The following is a 19,183-nucleotide window of genomic DNA, read 5'->3' as shown; positions in this document are numbered from 1 at the left end:
GCTGTCTATATACCTTCAAGAAATAGCATAACCTGGGGCTCTGTTTTTTTCAACACTGAAATGGGGGGCTGTTCTAAGCATTAAATGAGATTAATAAAGTGTGAAGCACTTGTCAGAGAGCCTACTTCTAAACAGAAACCTCTCAATAAATGTTAGCTGCTGGAGTTGTTATGATTATGCTAACGATTATTTTTGTTCCTTTAACAAATATTGATAGGATTCTTGCTCTCAGAAGGAGCATTCTTCTGAATTACTGTTGTTTATTCATTGGCATTAGAGTATAAAATGATTTTGTCACATTACTAGACTTTGCTTAGAACATTATGAACATCTGAAGTTGGCTTGAAATAGTTAACAACCAAAAATCGTTATCAGAAACTCTGGGAGAGAAAGTTCTAGCCCTGAGTGGAAGAATATGAGTGGAATTTAGGTGAGCCATGACATGCCTAGTAACCATCTGGGATGGAGTTGAGTATTAGAGTTGGGTACTCATTAGCAATAAGCTTGGGTTGATAAGATAAAATAATTACAAAGGCTTTACCATGAGTCTTGTCAATTTTACTTAATAGATGAAGCAGAAGCATGTTGAATTTTGTAGATAAGGATGTATTTTCTTTCTTCTTTTTAATTGCTACCTTAAAAGTAGTAAATGTTCATTGTAGAAAATTTAGAAAATAGGTTCAAGTACAAAGAAGAACGTAAAAATCATTATTTTATTCTCCTCAGGAATAGCCACTTAAAAAGCTGCTATAGTCCTTTTAGGACAGTTTTTATTATCCCGAATTTATATATTTTATTTATAGAGTTATGCATCCAGTTTACTCTTAAAATTATATCTCTTTCCTCATTTTAATTATTCTTGCTGATCATGATAGTTAATCTACTTACTAATCCATTGAATAATTTTTTATTATGTAACCACTTCCTTATTTTTGCATATTTAAGCTTCTATAAGCAGTGGCAGATAGATGAATTGACAGATATGTTTTTATTTTTATTACTTCTGTGCTATAGAATTATTGATATGTAATTACCGAGTAGAAAAAAAAAAAAAAGCTTTCAGGCCGGGTACGGTGGCTCAAGCCTGTAATCCCAGCACTTTGGGAGGCTGAGGTGGGTGGATCACGAGGTCAGGAGTTCAAGATCAGCCTGGCCAACATGGTGAAAACCCATCTCTCCTAAAAATACAAAAAATTAGCCAGGCGTGGTGGTGGGCGCCTGTAGTCCCAGCTACTCGGGAAACTGAGGGGGAGAATGGCATGAACCCAGGAGGCGAGAAAACCCGTCTCTACTAAAAATACAAAAAAAATTAGCTGGGCATGTTGGCGCACACTTGTAATCCCAGGTACTTAGGAGGCTGAAACAGGAGAATTGCTTGAACTCGGGAGGTGGAGGTTGCAGTCAGCCGAGATCACGCCACTGCACTCCAGCCTGGGTGGCAGGGAAAGACTCCGTCTCAAAAACATAAAAAATAAAAAATAAAATAAATGAGTGATGCACACTGCCTAAATGCTTCCTACACAGGTTACACGCATCTGTCATATAAATGACTACTCCACTGTATACTACCTAAGATTGGTGATTGTCATATTGAAAATCTTTGCGAATTCAACAGATTTTTAAAAATCAGGTCTTGTTACTTTAATTTGCTTTTTTCAAATTACCACTGAAGTCGTGATTTTAATTTTTTATTAGCCATTTGCACTATACCTCTTCAGTGCAATAAGTTAAATTAGAACCTGGAAAACAATCAAGATATCTGTCAGAGCAGGAAGAATGAACAAATTAAGGCACATCTCGACTGTGGAGTATTCTGCAGATGGGTATGAGGTAAACCTCTGTAATGTTGTACAGAAAGACCTGCTATTAATTTACTCATTTATAATAAGAACCCATACATCTATAAAATACTACTTTTGATATTTTTTAAATCCTAAAAAATACATAAAAGCAAAAATTGTTCATAATTCAACTCCATTTTGAATTATTTAAAAGGAATTATTTTATTTTTTATTTTGCTATGTAAACAAATTATACCCAATTTAATAAGCATCAATCAGCAAACTATTTACTTGAGGAATTTCTTTTTTCAGTAAACATGAATTTTAATCAAAAGGGTTGTTGGACCAAAGGGCCTACCTATTTATAATATTAATAGATATGGTCAAATTAATTTCAGAAAATTGTGTTAAAATTATCTATTTCCCCACGTTTTCACTAACACTAACTCTAAAAATCTAGTCAATTTGATTAACCAAAAATGGAATCTAACTTTTAATTTGTATTTCCCTGATTACCTAAAAATTTTTCCATTATGTTTTTGTATATACTACCAATTGGGTATATGTTTATTAACTAATGTAGTACTATCTTTTAAGAAAACTTCATAATTTTATGTACTTTGTAACGTTACATCTGACAGTTGTAACTCATTTTGTCTTTCTTTTCCTACGAAAGAGAAATCCTAGTATCTTATAAAAATCATGGCTGTTTTTTTAAGCCCCTAATAATTATGAGAAACATGTTAGGAGGGACTAAGAATGCTTACAGTGCATCCCTGACCATGGAAGATGACATTACAAGGGGAAATCCCTAGTTTTCCTGGAAAATATCTGCCAGTGTCAACATCTGGGCAATAGTTAATGCAGGACATCTTTTTAAATGATTAATTTAAGTATTGCTAGTTGTGGTTTGGGAATGCTGCTTCCAGGATAAGCTTTTCCCCAAGAAGTTCTTCATGAGTATTAAAGTTCTACAAATTTGGGCCTTTTACGTTTATATTTTTCTTTTTAATTCCTAAGAGTATGACAAGACATCTTTTAAAAATTCACTACTCTGTTGTTTTTAAGATAATGTTTGCTCCATTAAGAGTAATATATAACTGTTTTAAAAACATGATACCTAGAGATATTATCACAGAATAAAAGTCAGCCTGGTTTAGGGTTCTTAACAGCTAACTTTCTAGTTTCAGAAGCGAAACTAGAAGCAGGTTCTTTTCCTCTAACCAATCAATTTCCAAACAGAGAACTCAGATATTTACCAAGTATGTATGAGTAAAATGAAAAACAAAGTTTAATGCACCCTCCATTCTCCCTAAACCCAGAGTTAGAAAACGGAGGACCTACTGCCTAGGGAGAAAGAAAAGTATAGTTCTCAGCTCCAAGCAAGGGTGGATGTGTGTTGACTAATGGAGAGATGGTGGTGTGTGTTTCCCAGCAGCCCAGGGGCCCTATGCATCTTGGGTGTGCCTCATCAGGTTAGGAGAAGACAACAGTTTAACCAGGGTTTCAGCAGATATGATAGCAACAACACATACCATTGTGCAATATCTTATTATCTTAGGAGACAGCCACAGAGCTGGTCCTTTTAATAGGCTGAGTATAGGCACAGCATCTATAGAGTGGCTAGGCTTTGACAGATGGGTCTTTGCAGAAACAATGCATAGTTCTTTGCTTTAAAATCAAGTTGAATCATCTTGCTCATAACCTAAGGCCTATTGGCATTAGCTTCTTTCAGTAAAGTCTAGTGATCAAAGGGATAGACTCATTAAAATGTGGTATTTGTTGTAGGCAGTGGGGTGGCAGATCTCAAAAAGGGATGTTCCAGAGTCAGAGTGAGGATGGAAGCTTACCAAAATTTTAAAGAGTGAATTGCTTTATTTATATTAGTGCTTCCCATTGGTTTGGAAAATTATTCCTAGAATATTTGAGGATCCCAGGAAAGAAATAAAGATGAGGACATTTTACAGCTCTTTTTTTAGCTCAAACTGAGAGGACATAATAAAGGACATAATTATTTTGTCTGAATTACTAGGCTATCTAAGAGAAAACAAATAAATGAAATTCTTTATCCAAATGAATGTATTTCACCCAAGCAAATTACATCAAAAACAAACTAACGTGGATTATTCACTATAAAATGAATTATCACTTTTTATTTTTAATACAAGTATTTAAAGTTTGGTAGTATTTTTTAAATTTCTATGCCATTATTCCATTTAGAAAATGAACGACCATGCTAACTGCTTAAAATAACTATGAAGATAATAAATTTTAGTCTTATTCTTAAATGTAACTAATTTTGTGAGTGGCTTGAGGAAATTGGACTTGACCACATTCAGTTCTAGTTTCATCTTAACAGTTTATCTTGTTGAGCTGTATGTTTGTGTTCCTTCCCATATTGTCTCATCATTTAAATTAGTCAAATTAGTGGCAATCACAGAAGAAATGACTTACCCTTCAGTGTTTGAACATACAGGATTCTATTAATAAAAATTACTAAGTACAGGTCGGGCGCAGTGGCTCAAGCCTGTAATCCCAGCACTTTGGGAGGCCGAGACGGACGGATCAGGAGGTCAGGAGATCGAGACCATCCTAGCTAACCCGGTGAAACCCCGTCTCTACTAAAAAATACAAAAAACTAGCCGGGCGAGGTGGTGGGCATCTGTAGTCCCAGCTATTAGGGAGGCTGAAGCAGGAGAATGACGCAAACCCGGGAGGCGGAGCTTGCAGCGAGCTGAGAGATCCGGCCACTGCACTCCAGCCTGGGCGACAGAGTGAGACTCTATCTCAAAAAAAAAAAAAAAAAAAAAAAAAAAAAATTACTAAGTACATTATAAGGCTTGTCTGTAAAAGGACTAATAAACCATTTAGAAGTATTACATTTCACATCAAACATTATTTAAATGGAATCACTTGAGCTAAGGTAATTTATGAAAAAATTACACAATTAATGATATATGAAATAACAATGTAAATCCCCGCTGGCTACCAGATGGGTGGAGAAAGGGAGGAGAGGTAATACTCTTTTACTTGTGTTTTATGCATAGGTTAAGAACAACTTTCTATTCAGGATGTATGCTATAATTATGCTAAGAAATGACAGGGTTGGTAAATACAGTTGACAGTCCCATTTTTAAAAGTTAATATAGGAGGTTGAGCAAGGCTTGCTTGTCACTTTATGATGAAAGAGTGAATTGTAAATCTGGGAATGTCAGCATTAAGAATCTGACTCTTACTGTAACAACTTCATTTCATTTAAGGGTTTCAGAAAATAAATGTCACTCTTCCTAGTAACCTTAAATTTTCTTTTTTTTTTTTTTTTTTTTTGAGACGGAGTCTCGCTCTGTAGCCCAGGCTGGAGTGCAGTGGCGCGATTTCGGCTCACTGCAAGCTCCGCCTCCCGGGTTCCCGCCATTCTCCTGCCTCAGCCTCCCGAGTAGCTGGGACTACAGGCGCCCGCCATCTCGCCCGGCTAGTTTTTTTGTATTTTTTTTTTAGTAGAGACGGGGTTTCACCGTGTAGACCAGGATGGTCTCGATCTCCTGACCTCGTGATCCACCCGTCTCGGCCTCCCAAAGTGCTGGGATTACAGGCTTGATCCACCGCGCCCGGCATAACCTTAAATTTTCAATGACAATTCCTAAACAAAGACAGTTCAGTGAAAAAAAAAAAAAAAAAACAGAAGATAAAATGAAGTCATTTAATTTTTTTTAATCTCATGAACACATAGCCCAAGATTATCCTAGGAGATGTTAACAGTCTTTCTTCTCTTCGAGTTGTTAGGTCTTTGACTGCAACCTCACGCAATGATAGGATCATCAGAAATGGGAGTACTTTAACTGCTTCATTCTTGGAAGTAGTACCACAGAAATATAATCTTTATTTTCTGGACTTTAAAAATATTACAATGTTTCTTTTTCACCAATCTTTAAAGCAACTTGAAATTGAAAATTTTATGTTGATCTATTCTCAGGTGTTCTTCAACCGGAACACCTTTAAATTTTTAGTTAAAGAATGTATTCAATTCAAATAAAGTGTGGCTGTCTGTTAGACCTCACTGGATACCCTAGAATGAGGGAGTCTTTAAATACCAAAATGATTGTTTCTGAAAATAGAATATCTCATCTAAATAATCTTTCCATTTTGATAACTGTATAGACTAGAAAATGCTACTTATAGAAAACAAAAAGGCCATAATTTAAGGTTGTGTATAGTATAGTTTGGTGTTTGGCTTTTATTTTTGGTTTAGTGTTTTATTTCTTTTGACCTAGGAGAAAGTAAGCCAAATTTAACTCAGAAAGAAAATTTGAAACCATGTAGAATAAGGATGGATTTTTGGCCTTTCTTTAACTTCTATAATCTGGAATATCCTTTTAACATATTATATTTTCCTGTTTGATTCACCACTTCTTATATAAACACACTGTTCCTTTCTAATTTCCAATTGAGCAGTAGAAAAGAGAGTTCCAGAACTCTAACTATAGAATTATCTCATTTCTGTTAAAAAATATATATTTATATGGACATAGATGAAAGGCTGGAATGATATACTCTAACCTGTTGACCATGGTTACCCCTGGAGAGTGAGTCTGTAGATATGGATGAAACCATAGGAGGCAGGAGCCTCACTTCTTACTGTATACCGTTTATATTGGGGACAAAAATAATTTTTGACAAATATGTTGACACAAAATATTTTCAACTTAACGTGAATTCGTTTTAGCAAGAAGGGCAAAGATAGTTGGACAAGAACCACAGCTTTGTGTATTCACCTATCAAAATGTAGGGCCTCTGTTGGCTGAATCTCAGTGAGAGGATATCACAGACTCTAATAAGAGCATGGACAGTGCTCAGTGCAGGTTTTCTGATCATCATTACCCTACAAACTGACTAGGCTGCTTGAGAGCTCTGCAGTTCGATTTTCCTGTTTGTAAAATACTTCTTAATAATGCCCGACTTAATCGTGTGCAGATCAAATAGATGCTTCACATTGTTGCAAAAAAGCTCTTTGAGCAGGTACATTATGAATCCAAGTAATTATTATTGAACAGTGTCTTAACTTGAGCCCAAACAGATTGAACAAGCCTGGGCCCATCTGATAATCTCACAAGAGGATTTAGAAGGGGTTGATTTGCTTGAATGGATATTATGGACAGATATTTCCTATCATCTGTAGATTTTTTTTACAGTTTTGCTAAGATTTATATTCTGGTCAAACTTTTTCTATGCTAGATAATGATGACTAAAGCAAGCCTTGTTGTGGAGGCTGAATAGGGTTCAGTTAAGTGATCTAAAACTCAGAACCTGTTGGTATTGACTCTATTCATGAAAATTGCTATGAGTAGATTTTAGATGTTCTCACCACATGCACACAAAACAGATAAGGATGTGAGGTAATGTGAGGTAATGTATATGTGAATTAGCTCAATTTAGTCATTCTACAGTGTATCCATATTTCACAACCACATGTGTATATAATAAGTATGTACAATTTGTATTTGTTGATTAAAAGATAAATAAATAAATATGCTTAACAATTTTATTTGGTTGCAACTCTCATTTAGTATAGAATTTAAAAACTTAAGATGTGGCTGCAGAATAGCATCACAATTAAATAATCATTGTTTATTTTCTTTGCTAGTAAAACTAAATACTAATGTGTCTCCCCTATTAAAAAAAAAAGTTAAAATTGCATAGATTCTTTATTGAGTCCAGCTTCACAAGTACCATTGCTGGTAGCATCTAGTAGATGCTTCAGTGGGATAGGCAAGTCCTTTAGCAGCTCAGAATGAGGAAACCTGGCCCCTTCTCCTTCTGTCTGAGCTGAAACTGTCTGGGCTTTGTGTAGGACGCAGTGTGCTTCTGCCCTTGCTGGGCGTCCTTTACTTCAATCTCTGTGTGTTTTTTGTTTGTTTATTTTTTGTTTGAGAAAGAGTCTCACTCATTCGCCCAGGCTGGAGTGCAGTGGTGCAATCTCGGCTTGCTGCAACCTCCACCTCCCAGGTTCAAGCGATCCTCCTGCCTCAGCCTCCTGGGTAGCTGGGACTACAGATGCCTGCCATCATGCCCTGGCTAATTTTTTGTATTTTTGGTAGAGATGGGGTTCCATTGTGTTAGCCAGGTTGGTCACGATCTTCCGACCTCATGATCTGCCTGCCTCAGTCTCCCAAAGTGCTGGGATTACAGGCGTGAGCCACCATGACGAGCCCACGCTCTGTATTCTTTACTTAGGAGGGCTCTAATTCATGAAATAGATACATTTCATAAAAGAAAAAGAGAGGAGAAAATTATATGGCTGATTGAAAGAAATCTAAGTCTAGGCTGCAGTTTGTATTGTCACACAAAATTCACTTATGGGACTTAGGGATTTTATTTCCTTTATCCCTTAGGAGGAATGGGAGGAATGGATATATGGCTGTTTATCCTGTTATCTATGAATACCATGTGACAACTAAAGAATAAAAATATCAAACTTCTAAAGAATTAAAGTTAGTTGTATTCCGAAGTCTGACTGAGGACTATAGACTGAGGCCTAGAGCCGGGAGTACTGCTGCTGCACACTGTTGCAGCCACAGCTTTTACACAAGTTGTGGAGGTTCAGTATGTGCAAAATCACATCAGATTCACTCAAAAGTTACGTTAAAGTAGAAACACATCGATCGAGGTTTGGGTGTAAGGGTACATCTAACTACAGATTACTAAAGTATATTGGTTATAGATGATAGAAGCATAATCACTAACCCCATCAGATGTTATCTTATGTGTAAGAAAAGGCAAGGATTGGGGTCATTTATCTTCTAGGGAATACAGTGACTCAGGCAAGAGACGTGGGGGCTTTGTGCTGTATCCTCTTTTGTCTTCAAAGCCATCCCTCCAGAGAGCTGCACATTGTCACAGAGTCAGAAGCTTGTGAAATTATAGTGGCAAGCAGAAACAAGCAAACATGCCTTCCTACATTTAGCACTTTGTCTCATACCTCTTTTTGCTTAAGCCACATAGTGCTTTGTTCAGGTGAGATAACCCCTTGACTGGACCAGAGCTTAGCCTTCTCCTGGCTAGATGTAGAGGATCTTAAAGATCCTCTGTGGCCCTTAACACACCAGCATCCAAACTGTTATAGACTATTCAGGGAGCTTCTAACTATCTGAATATTCTGGTACACTTACAACAGCTGCACATATTCATTCTTTAGTTTCACAAACCTAAGGTTTCTTTGGAAGAGAGGGAAACTTGAACCCTATTGAGAGGTAGGGTCCAGACCTGTAGGCCGTGTTTGATAACCTCAGGACAGTGGGCCTGATGGAAGCCAGAATCAAGGGAGAGACAAGGAGGAGCCCTGAGAGACAGGAGACAGTTGGGGGACTGAGGAAGAAATATGGCAGCAGAAACTGAGTGCAGTGGAGCCTGGCACCAGGAGGAGCAGGTTCCCAATTCATTGTGATGCACCTGGCGGCTCCCCTGGGGCCTTCCCCTCCCAGAGTGTTCCTCTTTCTCAAATGCTACATGCTTTGTCCTGGAAGCAACAGAGCCCCTGCATCTCCATAGTGGGGCTCCTTCTGAAAGAGGCAGAAATGAGAAGAGGAAGATGCTGGGGGTTCAGCAGCCGAGGTGCATGTGGTGCAGGCATTCAGTCCAATTAAACAGGCGCCCAGAGCCAGGGTAGAGACTGATGGTCTGGAGGAAGGAGCAGCAACCTTGAACACAATCAGATTCTGGTCCATGCAAGCTAAACTTCATTCCCTTAGGGAATGCTATTCAGCTCCCTAATTTAGTAGAATAACTTCTGATGACAAATAAAAAGGAACCTATATACGAACAGGCTGAGGAGACAGTGTGATAAAATGGTAGATGCCTTCTGATCGGATTTCCTTAATGCCAAGATCTGTAAAGTGTAGAAATCTGAGCCATTATCTTCATAAGTATTGTAAGTGCCAATCTGATATTTTTTTCCACAAGGAAAACACTTTTTTATTTCTCATTATAAAAGCATGTTCATTTAAGAAAATCGTGTATCATATTTATATTTAATACGTTTATATATTTATTTACCTATATATTAATTAATATATTAATATCTATCTATCTATGTAATTTCACCTTCCAGAGATAACTACTCTTATGTCTTCTGTTGGGGAAATATAATTAAAAACAAAATCTTCTCCCACTTCAGAAATCCTCTCCATATATGTAACAACAACAACAACAAAAAGCAGTTTTATTATCAAACAAGCATTAAACCAGAATGTGATACACATCACAGGCAGTCACTGAAAGATTGCCAAGATAGGAAGAAATCTCATCCCCTCATATAACCAAACAGGTAAACAATAACTTGTCTTCAAGTAGAAGGACTTGACAGCAACTTTGTCCCACATGGTTCAGCTAAACTTTAACTGGTAATTGGAGTGACTATTTGTGTTACCCTGTTGGCTTCATCCAGAGGGAAAACAACCGTACATTTTTGAGACAAGAGGTAGCTTTACAAATCGGAGCCAGATGCTCATGAAAGTTAAGCTCCTGCCTTCCCATAGAAATTGGGAGAGAGGGGCACTGTCTTCCTTGATGTTTGCGTTTCATAAGGATGGCCCCTGGGTCCTTGAGAAAAACATCCTGGATCATAAAGCTGACAAAGGGCCTATCTAGCTTTCAAAAGGATTGATATACATTGCAAAACAAGGAGAAAGTACTTAACAATGATCTCTTTTCTAAAGTAAATGCTCTTTAAAAAAGGGTGGGGTGGGGGTGGAGAGAAAAGTGTCTTCCTGGTTTTCAATGGGGAGAATTAAGTCTCTTTAATTTTTATTTGTCTGTACACTTCCTAATTATGCATCCTGAATTCTGAAGGCCTCTTACTAGATGTACTGCTTTGTAACCTGCTTTTATCTCAATAGCAATTTGTGAATATCTTTCTAAGTAAATGTATTGTAACTAAATCAGTGTGAGGGCAACAGAAAAAATAAGCTTCTATCAGGGCAAAACTTTGACTATCCCTATGCCTGAAGCAGAGACTCACACATAGTAGGCGCCCAATGTATATTTGATAGTTGTTACTTTATTTCCAGTCTCATGGGGAAACAGAAATAATTTCCCCTGAGAGGAATTGTGACTAGTAATAACGTAATTTCAGGGGAGCATCCCAAATCCTTCTTGCAACAAATAGGTTACACAAAAAATAAATACTGTGGAGTGAGTTCAGAGCAAGACTTAGCATATAAGAAGTAGCTAAAAATCTTAATGAATTGGAAAACAGGGAAGGCTGCATTTTATAGCACTTTGCCACCTGGAAATTGAAACAAAGGCAGAGGCACCTAGAATCAGTGCCAAAGCAAATCCAAAACTTGGCATATGCCAAAATATGTTACCTCTAAACTCTGTAGTTTCCATTCTTTCATACTTCATGAGCATATCTAGGAAGTAAGATCTACTTGCAGCACTTTAAACAAATAAATAAATAAATTACATATAGTTTTTCTTTTCTGAGACCCTAAAAGTTTGTTCTTGAAGATCAGTTGTATTTATGCATATAACGTACTCATATATCATTCAGATTTTTATGTTCAGTCAACTTGTGTTAGAATATGAAGGAGTAAATTTCTCATCACCTCCCTGTCTTGCCTTCTACCTTAATGATAAACTTAATTATAAACTTACTGACAAAGGAAAATTTAAAGTGTGGATATTGTCATGCGCGTCCCTGTGGAGAGACCACCAAATAGGCTTTGTGTGAGCAACATGGCTTTTTATTTCACCTGGGTGCAGGCAGGCTGAGTCGGAAAAGAGAGTCAGCAAAGGGAGATAAGGGTGGGGCCGTTTTATAGGATTTGGGTAGGTAAAGGAAAATTACAGTCAAAGAGGGGTTGTTCTCTGGCGGGCAGGAGTGGGAGTCACAAGGTGCTCAGTGGGGGAGCTTTTTGAGCCAGGATGAGTCAGGAAAAGGAATTTCACAAGGTAATATCATCACTTAAGGCAAGGACCGGCCATTTTCGCTTCTTTTGTGGTGCAATGTCATCAGTTAAGGCGAGGCAGGGCATTTGCACTTCTTTTGTGATTCTTCAGTTACTTCAGGCCATCTGGGCATATACGTGCAAGTCACAGGGGATGCGATGGCTTGGCTTGGGCTCAGAGACCTGACAGATATTATTAGTTTAATCGATACTCACTGGATTGTATAGCATAAGCCAGATACTGTACTAGGCATCAGAGATGCAGTGATTAGTGTAAGTAATCGCAAGTATGCAAACAATAGTGATCAAGTGTGATTTTTTTTAAAGCATGGTAAATACTTCATGGTAGATTGTGTTAACGTAAGGCATGGAACCCTAATTGGCCTAAGAGTTTCAGGGAAGGCTTACCAGAGAAAGAGACTTTAGATTCAGATGAAGCATAAATGGGAATTAAGTCAACATGGGTGAAAAATTGTGCCAGGCAAAGGGAGCAGCTATCCTAAGGGTGAAGGAGAAATCGCTGTGCTCCTGCCTCGACGGCATTCCTCCTGCTTTTGGACAGAAAATTAGGAATGTGATGAGGCAAGCTTCTTGGGGCCCACTGAATTAATTCTGGTACCCTTACCCTATTGCAAATTCTGGATAACAAGATTTATGCCATAGTTTGATTGACAACGGCTTACATTTTAGCTGTTGACTTCTTTGCATTTAAGAAATATTAGGCATGATTTTACATCAGCACACTAGTTAGGAAACGAAAGGAAGAGGAACTAATAAAAGAGTCCAAAAGAGAAGGGTATGAGAAAAGGAGCTTTACATACTCCAAGAGGGGTACAGCTTCAAGTAGATAGGATTAATCAGCATTGTCACACATAGTTCCGGCAAGCTCATAGTGAAATAAAGACTATGGACTTGGACATATTTTAATGAAGCAGGTTGTAGTGGGGATTCTTTTGTTAGTTTGTCTGATGGGAATACAAGCTCCAGAGACAGTCCTATTCCTTCCTTCTAATCTGGGCTCCATCTTACATGTCATCTTTTTTGTTCCAAAGTTTTTCACCTGTAAAAAGAAGTAATGTTAGTACCAAGCTCAATAGGTACTGCAATGATTACATGTGTAAGTATATACAAAGCAGTTAGAATCGTGTCTGGTACATATAAAGAGCTCAATAAAATTATTATTTAAAGTCAGATAAATCTTCTGTCATATTCAGGACTTCTGTCAGGGTTATGTCCATCATGCAATTATCTTTCGATAGTACAGATATAATTATATGATTCTCCCCATCACCTGCCCCCCCCCCCCCCAAAAAAAAGGTCTCTTTAGTTTGGCATATAATGGCTTTAATGAGCTGGCCCACCTATCCTGTTTCATTCCTCATCATTGCCTTCCCCCTGCCTGCTGCTACACCAGCCTTTTCAAAAGCAGGTCTCTCTGATTCTATTTATCATCTTGCCTGAATAGCAGACTATGCAAGTGAAGCCTTCTTTCTTGACTCTTCTTTTCCGCAGGTCACAGCACATCCCTTGCTTTCATACACTGTCACTGTCCCTCTCTCTTTGTTGCAGTGCAGCAACATAGCAGGTTCCATGTCTCACTCATCTTCCCTTATTCAGAATGTAGTGCCTCGTGTTTGCTCAGGAAGTGAGTGTGGCATGAATGAACAAAGCTATGTGGATTGAGTTTTTGTTTTACAAATGAAGAAATAAAGAGATGTTGTCATTTGCCCAGAGTCACAAAGTAAATAGAAGACTGGAAACTTGGACCTGGGTTTTGACTCCTAGGGTCCTGGCTTGAGAATTTCTGTGGCCACATCTGATTTTTTGTTGTTGTTATTGTTTAAGTGATGTGGGAAATAATATAAGATATAAAGCTGTTAGGCTTTGAATTCTTGTGTAAATACAAAAACTTCTGGTTCCAAAGCCTTGTGTATGGTTCAGTCTTTTTGCTTTATGGATGACTTCTTAGGAAATTTATAAGAGCCATCATTCTGGAAAGTGGAATTGCGAATGCCCTTTACTTTCATCTGTTTGCTTGTCCAGCATCTTCTAGTTTTTCTAGACGAAACATATATTTGTTTTATAATCAAGTGTGGGAAAAGGGAGCTTAAATATCTAAATTAATTTTTATTCCAGGATGATTAAGAGATTGTTTTTGCGTCATGGAATGTCTTCTGTCTTTTGGTATTTCCTCATTTTATAATGGTCCATTTATGTATCTGAGGCCTATTTCTATTTCACTGTACCAAGTGAACTTCTTTACCAAGCAATAAAGTCAGAAATGGTATATTAATCATTTATATCCTTAAGGAGTGATAATAAGTAGTAATTAGTGTGAAAATATATTCTCTTAGGAAAATGGTCATATTATACATTTGCATTTTATCTGGACTTGATCTAGCCAGGATTCCACTGACGGCACTTACAGGATCACACAACTTGATTTTCTTCTCTGCTGTGACACAATAGCCTCACTTTGCATTCGTTTCACAATCTGGGATCATTATCCAAGCTCAGTGAGAATCAATTTCTCATAGATGATTGCCTGAATCACTGCCAGCTCAGCCACATTTTTTACATCATTTACCAGGAAGTATAGTTTTTAAAACGTCGGAACAATTATGCAGGTAACCCATAACCCGAATATGCCCTCAAAATATGCTTCAGAGTGGTCACCCACCCCTGAAACTCAGTCTTTTGCAAACTGATTGACAATGTTGCTGACCTGTAAATCAAAGGATTCCCCATTTGAATTCACCATTTTCTAAGTGAGTCTCTATTGACATGAAAGAGTTCATTCTCTTTTGAAAGAACAGTTCATCTTTAGAGAGCAGCCTCAATTGTTTGCTTTTTAGCAGAATAATTACATCTTTAATTTCTATGGAGATAATGAAGAAAGCCAGTTTAGGATAAGTTTATGAGGTTTCAGAGTATATTTGGGGAGAAAATTCTGTAACTTTTAAATATGATTCCTTAGCCTCAAAATGTACATGTTTAGGTAAATTACAATAACTGTTTTGCTTTCATTTATGGTGATTGCTTGTTCATGCTTAAGCACAAGAGAGAAAGCTTGATTTGAAACCTAAGTCTCATTGATGAGTTTTTATGCCACCATCATTTTTAAAAGTAAATTTAGCAGAAAGCTAAGTTTGGCATATAATGCAAATTCCTCTAATTTATCTGGCCTTCATTTAATAATTTTTGAGTTATCATTGCAAGATGTTTGTATAGATTAGATACCACTGAGATCTAAGGAACCATATTTATTTGATCCTAATTAATATTTGGCCTTAAACAGATAGTCACACCACTTTCCAATTTCCTAATTTTAAGCAATTAAACAGCTAGCAGCTATTGGCCAAATAAATATTAACTTTGCCAAGTAGATATATGCAAGTTTTTAAACGATATTTGGACTATATTAGAATAGATTACAAAATGTGTTGACATCATATACTTTAGAAGATTGTATGATACAGGTTCTTACTGAACAATTATTTATTATCTGTTTGGTGTTGTTAAAACTCATGCTAAAGTATCATGGATAGTTGTATACTATCTATACATGCCAGCTCATAGTGTGTGAAGACACATGAAATAAAAACTCCTGTGACTATCGTTCTTTGTATTTAAATAACATTAAAGATAATTAAATATTGTGTTAGTGAGGAATTTTATTTCCTTATTTGGAATATTCCTAAACTTTTTACAGTATGTTCTTTTTTTGACAATGAAATGGTCAAATGAGCAGTCACAATGATAAAGAATGAAACCATAAATAGTGTAGAATTTTAAACCAGTGGTTCCTAAATTTTAGAGACCATCAGAATTACCTGGAGGGCTTACTGAAAAAAGATTGCTGGGCCTGATTTTCACCGTTTCTGATTCAGTAAATCTGAGATGGAAGCCACAAATTTAATGTCTAACAAATTCTCAGGTGCTCCTAATACTGCAGAGCTGAGGAGCCAAACGTTGCAGTATCTAGAATCTAGATCAATATCAGCTTATGTTATCTTAATTTGGGGAATGAATGAATGATGGAGTGAAAAAGAGAAAGCACATGTATGAATATATTGATTTATGGAAAAGTGCTTCAGCTCTCTGGATGAGGTATACTGACATGTAAAAAGTAGCAGTATTGTCTCAACGTAACATGTAATAACATTTAAAATGCTATTGTCAAAACCTGCTATCTGCATCAATAGAGATGAGTTAAGTTTTTGGACAATTTTTAATGCAGCTTGCATTGCTTTTCCCATCTGGATGGGCCTTTTTACCTATACAGGGAAATTCCTGGCCTAGGTGGATCCAGTGAATCCTTCATTAGTGAATCTGGCTGCAAGTTATCTTTACCTTACACTACTCTTGACACATTTATCCCTAGCAATTTCTGAGGAAATTTCCTTTTTTGCAATCTTTTTATTTACCTGACTCCAAAAGACCCTAGGTCCTGAAATATTAAGATTGTGTTTTTTTCATTCTTATATATATATATTTAAGTCTTTAAAGCCCGGTAGTAGAGTCCTCTAAAATTGTGTAGTTAATAGTTATAATAATAATAATTTCCTTCTAATATTTTTGGCTGTTGGTAATGTAATTTATGGGTACACCCAAACTTTTTAAAATAGGATATAAATATTTCTGGATTTCTATTCAGTAAAGGTTGTTATTCATTCTTTGCTTCAGTAGCTGTTTGGAGTTAAACAACTCATGTAATTGTCACTTTTCAAGTCAATAATGTCAACCCCACAGGACAAATTATTTTAGTGCCATACATACAGATTACTGTTTTGTTTTGTTTTGTTTTTGTAGGGGGATAGGCTTTTCTTGCTCTGTCGCCCAGGCTGGAGGGCAGTGGTGTGATGTTGGCTCACTGCAACCTCTGCCTCCCGTGTTCAAGCGATTCTCCTGCCTTAGCCTCCCAAATAGCTGGGACTACAGGCATGCATCACCATGTACAGCTAATTTTTGTATTAGTAGAGACGGGGTTTCACCATGTTGGCTAGGCTGGTTTCTCGTTCCTGACCTCAGGTCATCCACCTGGCTGGACCTCCTTTAGTGCTGGAATTACAAGCGTGAGCCACCACACCCGGCCCAGGTTACATTTTTTGTCACTGGGCTCCATTTTTCTTGAAATTTAGTCTGTAACCCTGGGGGGTATGTTTGAAAGTTTTAATAGTTGTCCAAAAAATGTTATCTGTCAGTTCCCATTACTCTAGCAGATGATTATTTGAAAATCTCATAATGAATGGTAGAGCCTGCATTTGTTGTGTAATAATTTCATTCACTTATTCATATACTCAACACATCTTAATTAAGCACTTCTATCTGCCAGCAGAAAATAAAAAAGACTAAGTGCCCCAGATGGAGCTTGAATTCTAAAATAACACAGAACAAGTATCTATAGGTAAAGGAAATGACTCATGGTGACACGTTAAACTCTACTGCATAAGATGCAATCCCATTCATGAATACTGAGTACAGTCATTTTAGACTGTTATCCTCTGGAGATATTCCAGAACTATAGGGATTAAAAGCATTGATACATGTAGATCAACAACTACTAAATTTTGAAGATCAAGCCATTGTCTTATTTTGAGTAAATAGTATTTTTTGGTATGTTTTCCAAATTCATTTTTTTTTTTTTTTTCATTTCCTCAGACTCAATATTCCTCCTTGGCTTAGGAGGATTTACAGTATACCTCCAGGTTACATGAGTAGCTCCAATCAAGCTGTGCCTAATAATGAACTAGTTCATGTGGAGAACTCCTGAAAAATGACTGAGCCCATCCTAGTTCTCACTAATATTTGCAACCAGTCATACCTACTTCTTTAAATTCTGTGCCTCTTCTCATACACACCCTAGAGACAGTGTGCCAAGCATAACATCTTAAACTATACCCAATGCAAGAAGGAATTCTCTCTCTCTTTTTAAAGCCATGGAATAGTCTTCATAGTTTAAAGACAGCCTCTTCTCCACCTCCCTAGGAAGAATGTTAGACTTAGTGATGGGGCAATTTTCTCAAAAGTTGTAAAAAAGCAGCTTGTCATTTTGGTCATATTATTATCAATAAGCATGAGAAAGTTACCTTCAGAGTAGAATTCAGTAGGCACCATTCCCTAAGTGTAAATCTCCTTCACTCATTAAAAGTTCCGCACCACACCCACACCGTATATAGTATTGGAAGTTGGTCAGGAGTCTTGGTTGCTAGTAAAAGAACCCTGAGAAGTACTCATGCTCTGATCTGAGTGGGAAATAGTTGTTCAGTGCTCCTGAAATTGAAACAAGAATTTTCATTCAACCAGAGAAGTGGGAAAAGATCTAGTGATTGCCTACAAAAATCTAAGGAACTGTTCAACTATATAGAGCCACTGTTTGGCCACATGGAGGATCTTAACACATCCCTAGATATTCCTGTATGTGGGAATAACCACAAACACGGGAACAGCTTTTGAATCCTAAGACCTCCACCCCAGTGAATATAATGAGAGATAATATAAGTCAGAGAGGGAATTCAAATTGTCTCTCTGGGAGCCTGGGGAATGTGAAAAACTGGTTTACTCCCTATACTAATCCTAAAAGCAGTTGTCATCACTCTTAATTCATTTCTTGGAAAAGAGACCACTGACAACAAAGTAGAGGTAAGGACCCATAGAACGCCAATAAATAGTGGTAATAATGTTTTGTATCCTGTTGAACAAAATAGGAAACCTTGAGTTCAAATCAATATAAATTGAGAATTGAAAAGTTAAATTTAATGAAGAATGAGATATTGATATAACTTCAAAATACCTCCCCTCAAAATACTTTCTAATTATAAGACAAAGAGAATAATATTAACAGGGGAAAGCCTGACAGACACTTTAATCAAGTGATCAAAGTAAATGTCAGCAAAAATTATTTTTATAGAGATCCTGTACCACTGACTAAGATACAATGAGAAGAAAAGAGCATATTTTTTGTGATGTTTCTAACAAAAATGCATAACCTGAAGAAATATCAGACGAACTCAAATTGAGGAACATTCTCTAAAATAACTGTAGTCCTCAAAAGGATTGAGATCATGAAAGTCAAGAAGAGATGGAGGAACTGTGTCAGATTAAAAGAGATAGGGCAAGTAAAGGCAACATGTGTTACTGGATGGAAACTTATTCCATAAAGGTTATTATATTGGCAATATCTGAATGAAACATGAGAACTCCATGTTACTAATGTTATCAATGTTAATTTCCTTATTTTGAAGAATATATTGTGATTATATAAGAAAATATTCTTGTCCTTAAGAAGCTCAGGCTGTATAAATCATGCTGCTATAAAGACACATGCACACGTATGTTTATTGCGGCACTATTCACAATAGCAAAGGCTTGGAATCAACCCAAATGTCCGTCAGTGACAGACTGGATTAAGAAAATGTGGCACATGTACATCATGGAATACTATGCAGCCATAAAAAA

The 19,183-nt window shown here is 36.9% G+C and overlaps 1 protein-coding gene across 4 annotated transcripts in view; it reads left to right on the top strand.

The window, feature by feature from the left end:
* Positions 1-19,183, top strand: part of PTPRZ1 (protein tyrosine phosphatase receptor type Z1) — a 195,769-nt gene that overhangs the window by 59,129 nt on the left and 117,457 nt on the right. The gene's annotated exons all lie outside the window — the stretch shown is intronic.

Source organism: Trachypithecus francoisi, unplaced genomic scaffold (genome assembly GCF_009764315.1).
Source record: "Trachypithecus francoisi isolate TF-2019V2 unplaced genomic scaffold, Tfra_2.0 Lachesis_group4, whole genome shotgun sequence".
Classification (NCBI taxonomy): domain Eukaryota; kingdom Metazoa; phylum Chordata; class Mammalia; order Primates; family Cercopithecidae; genus Trachypithecus; species Trachypithecus francoisi.
This window is presented reverse-complemented; position numbering and strand designations above follow the sequence as displayed.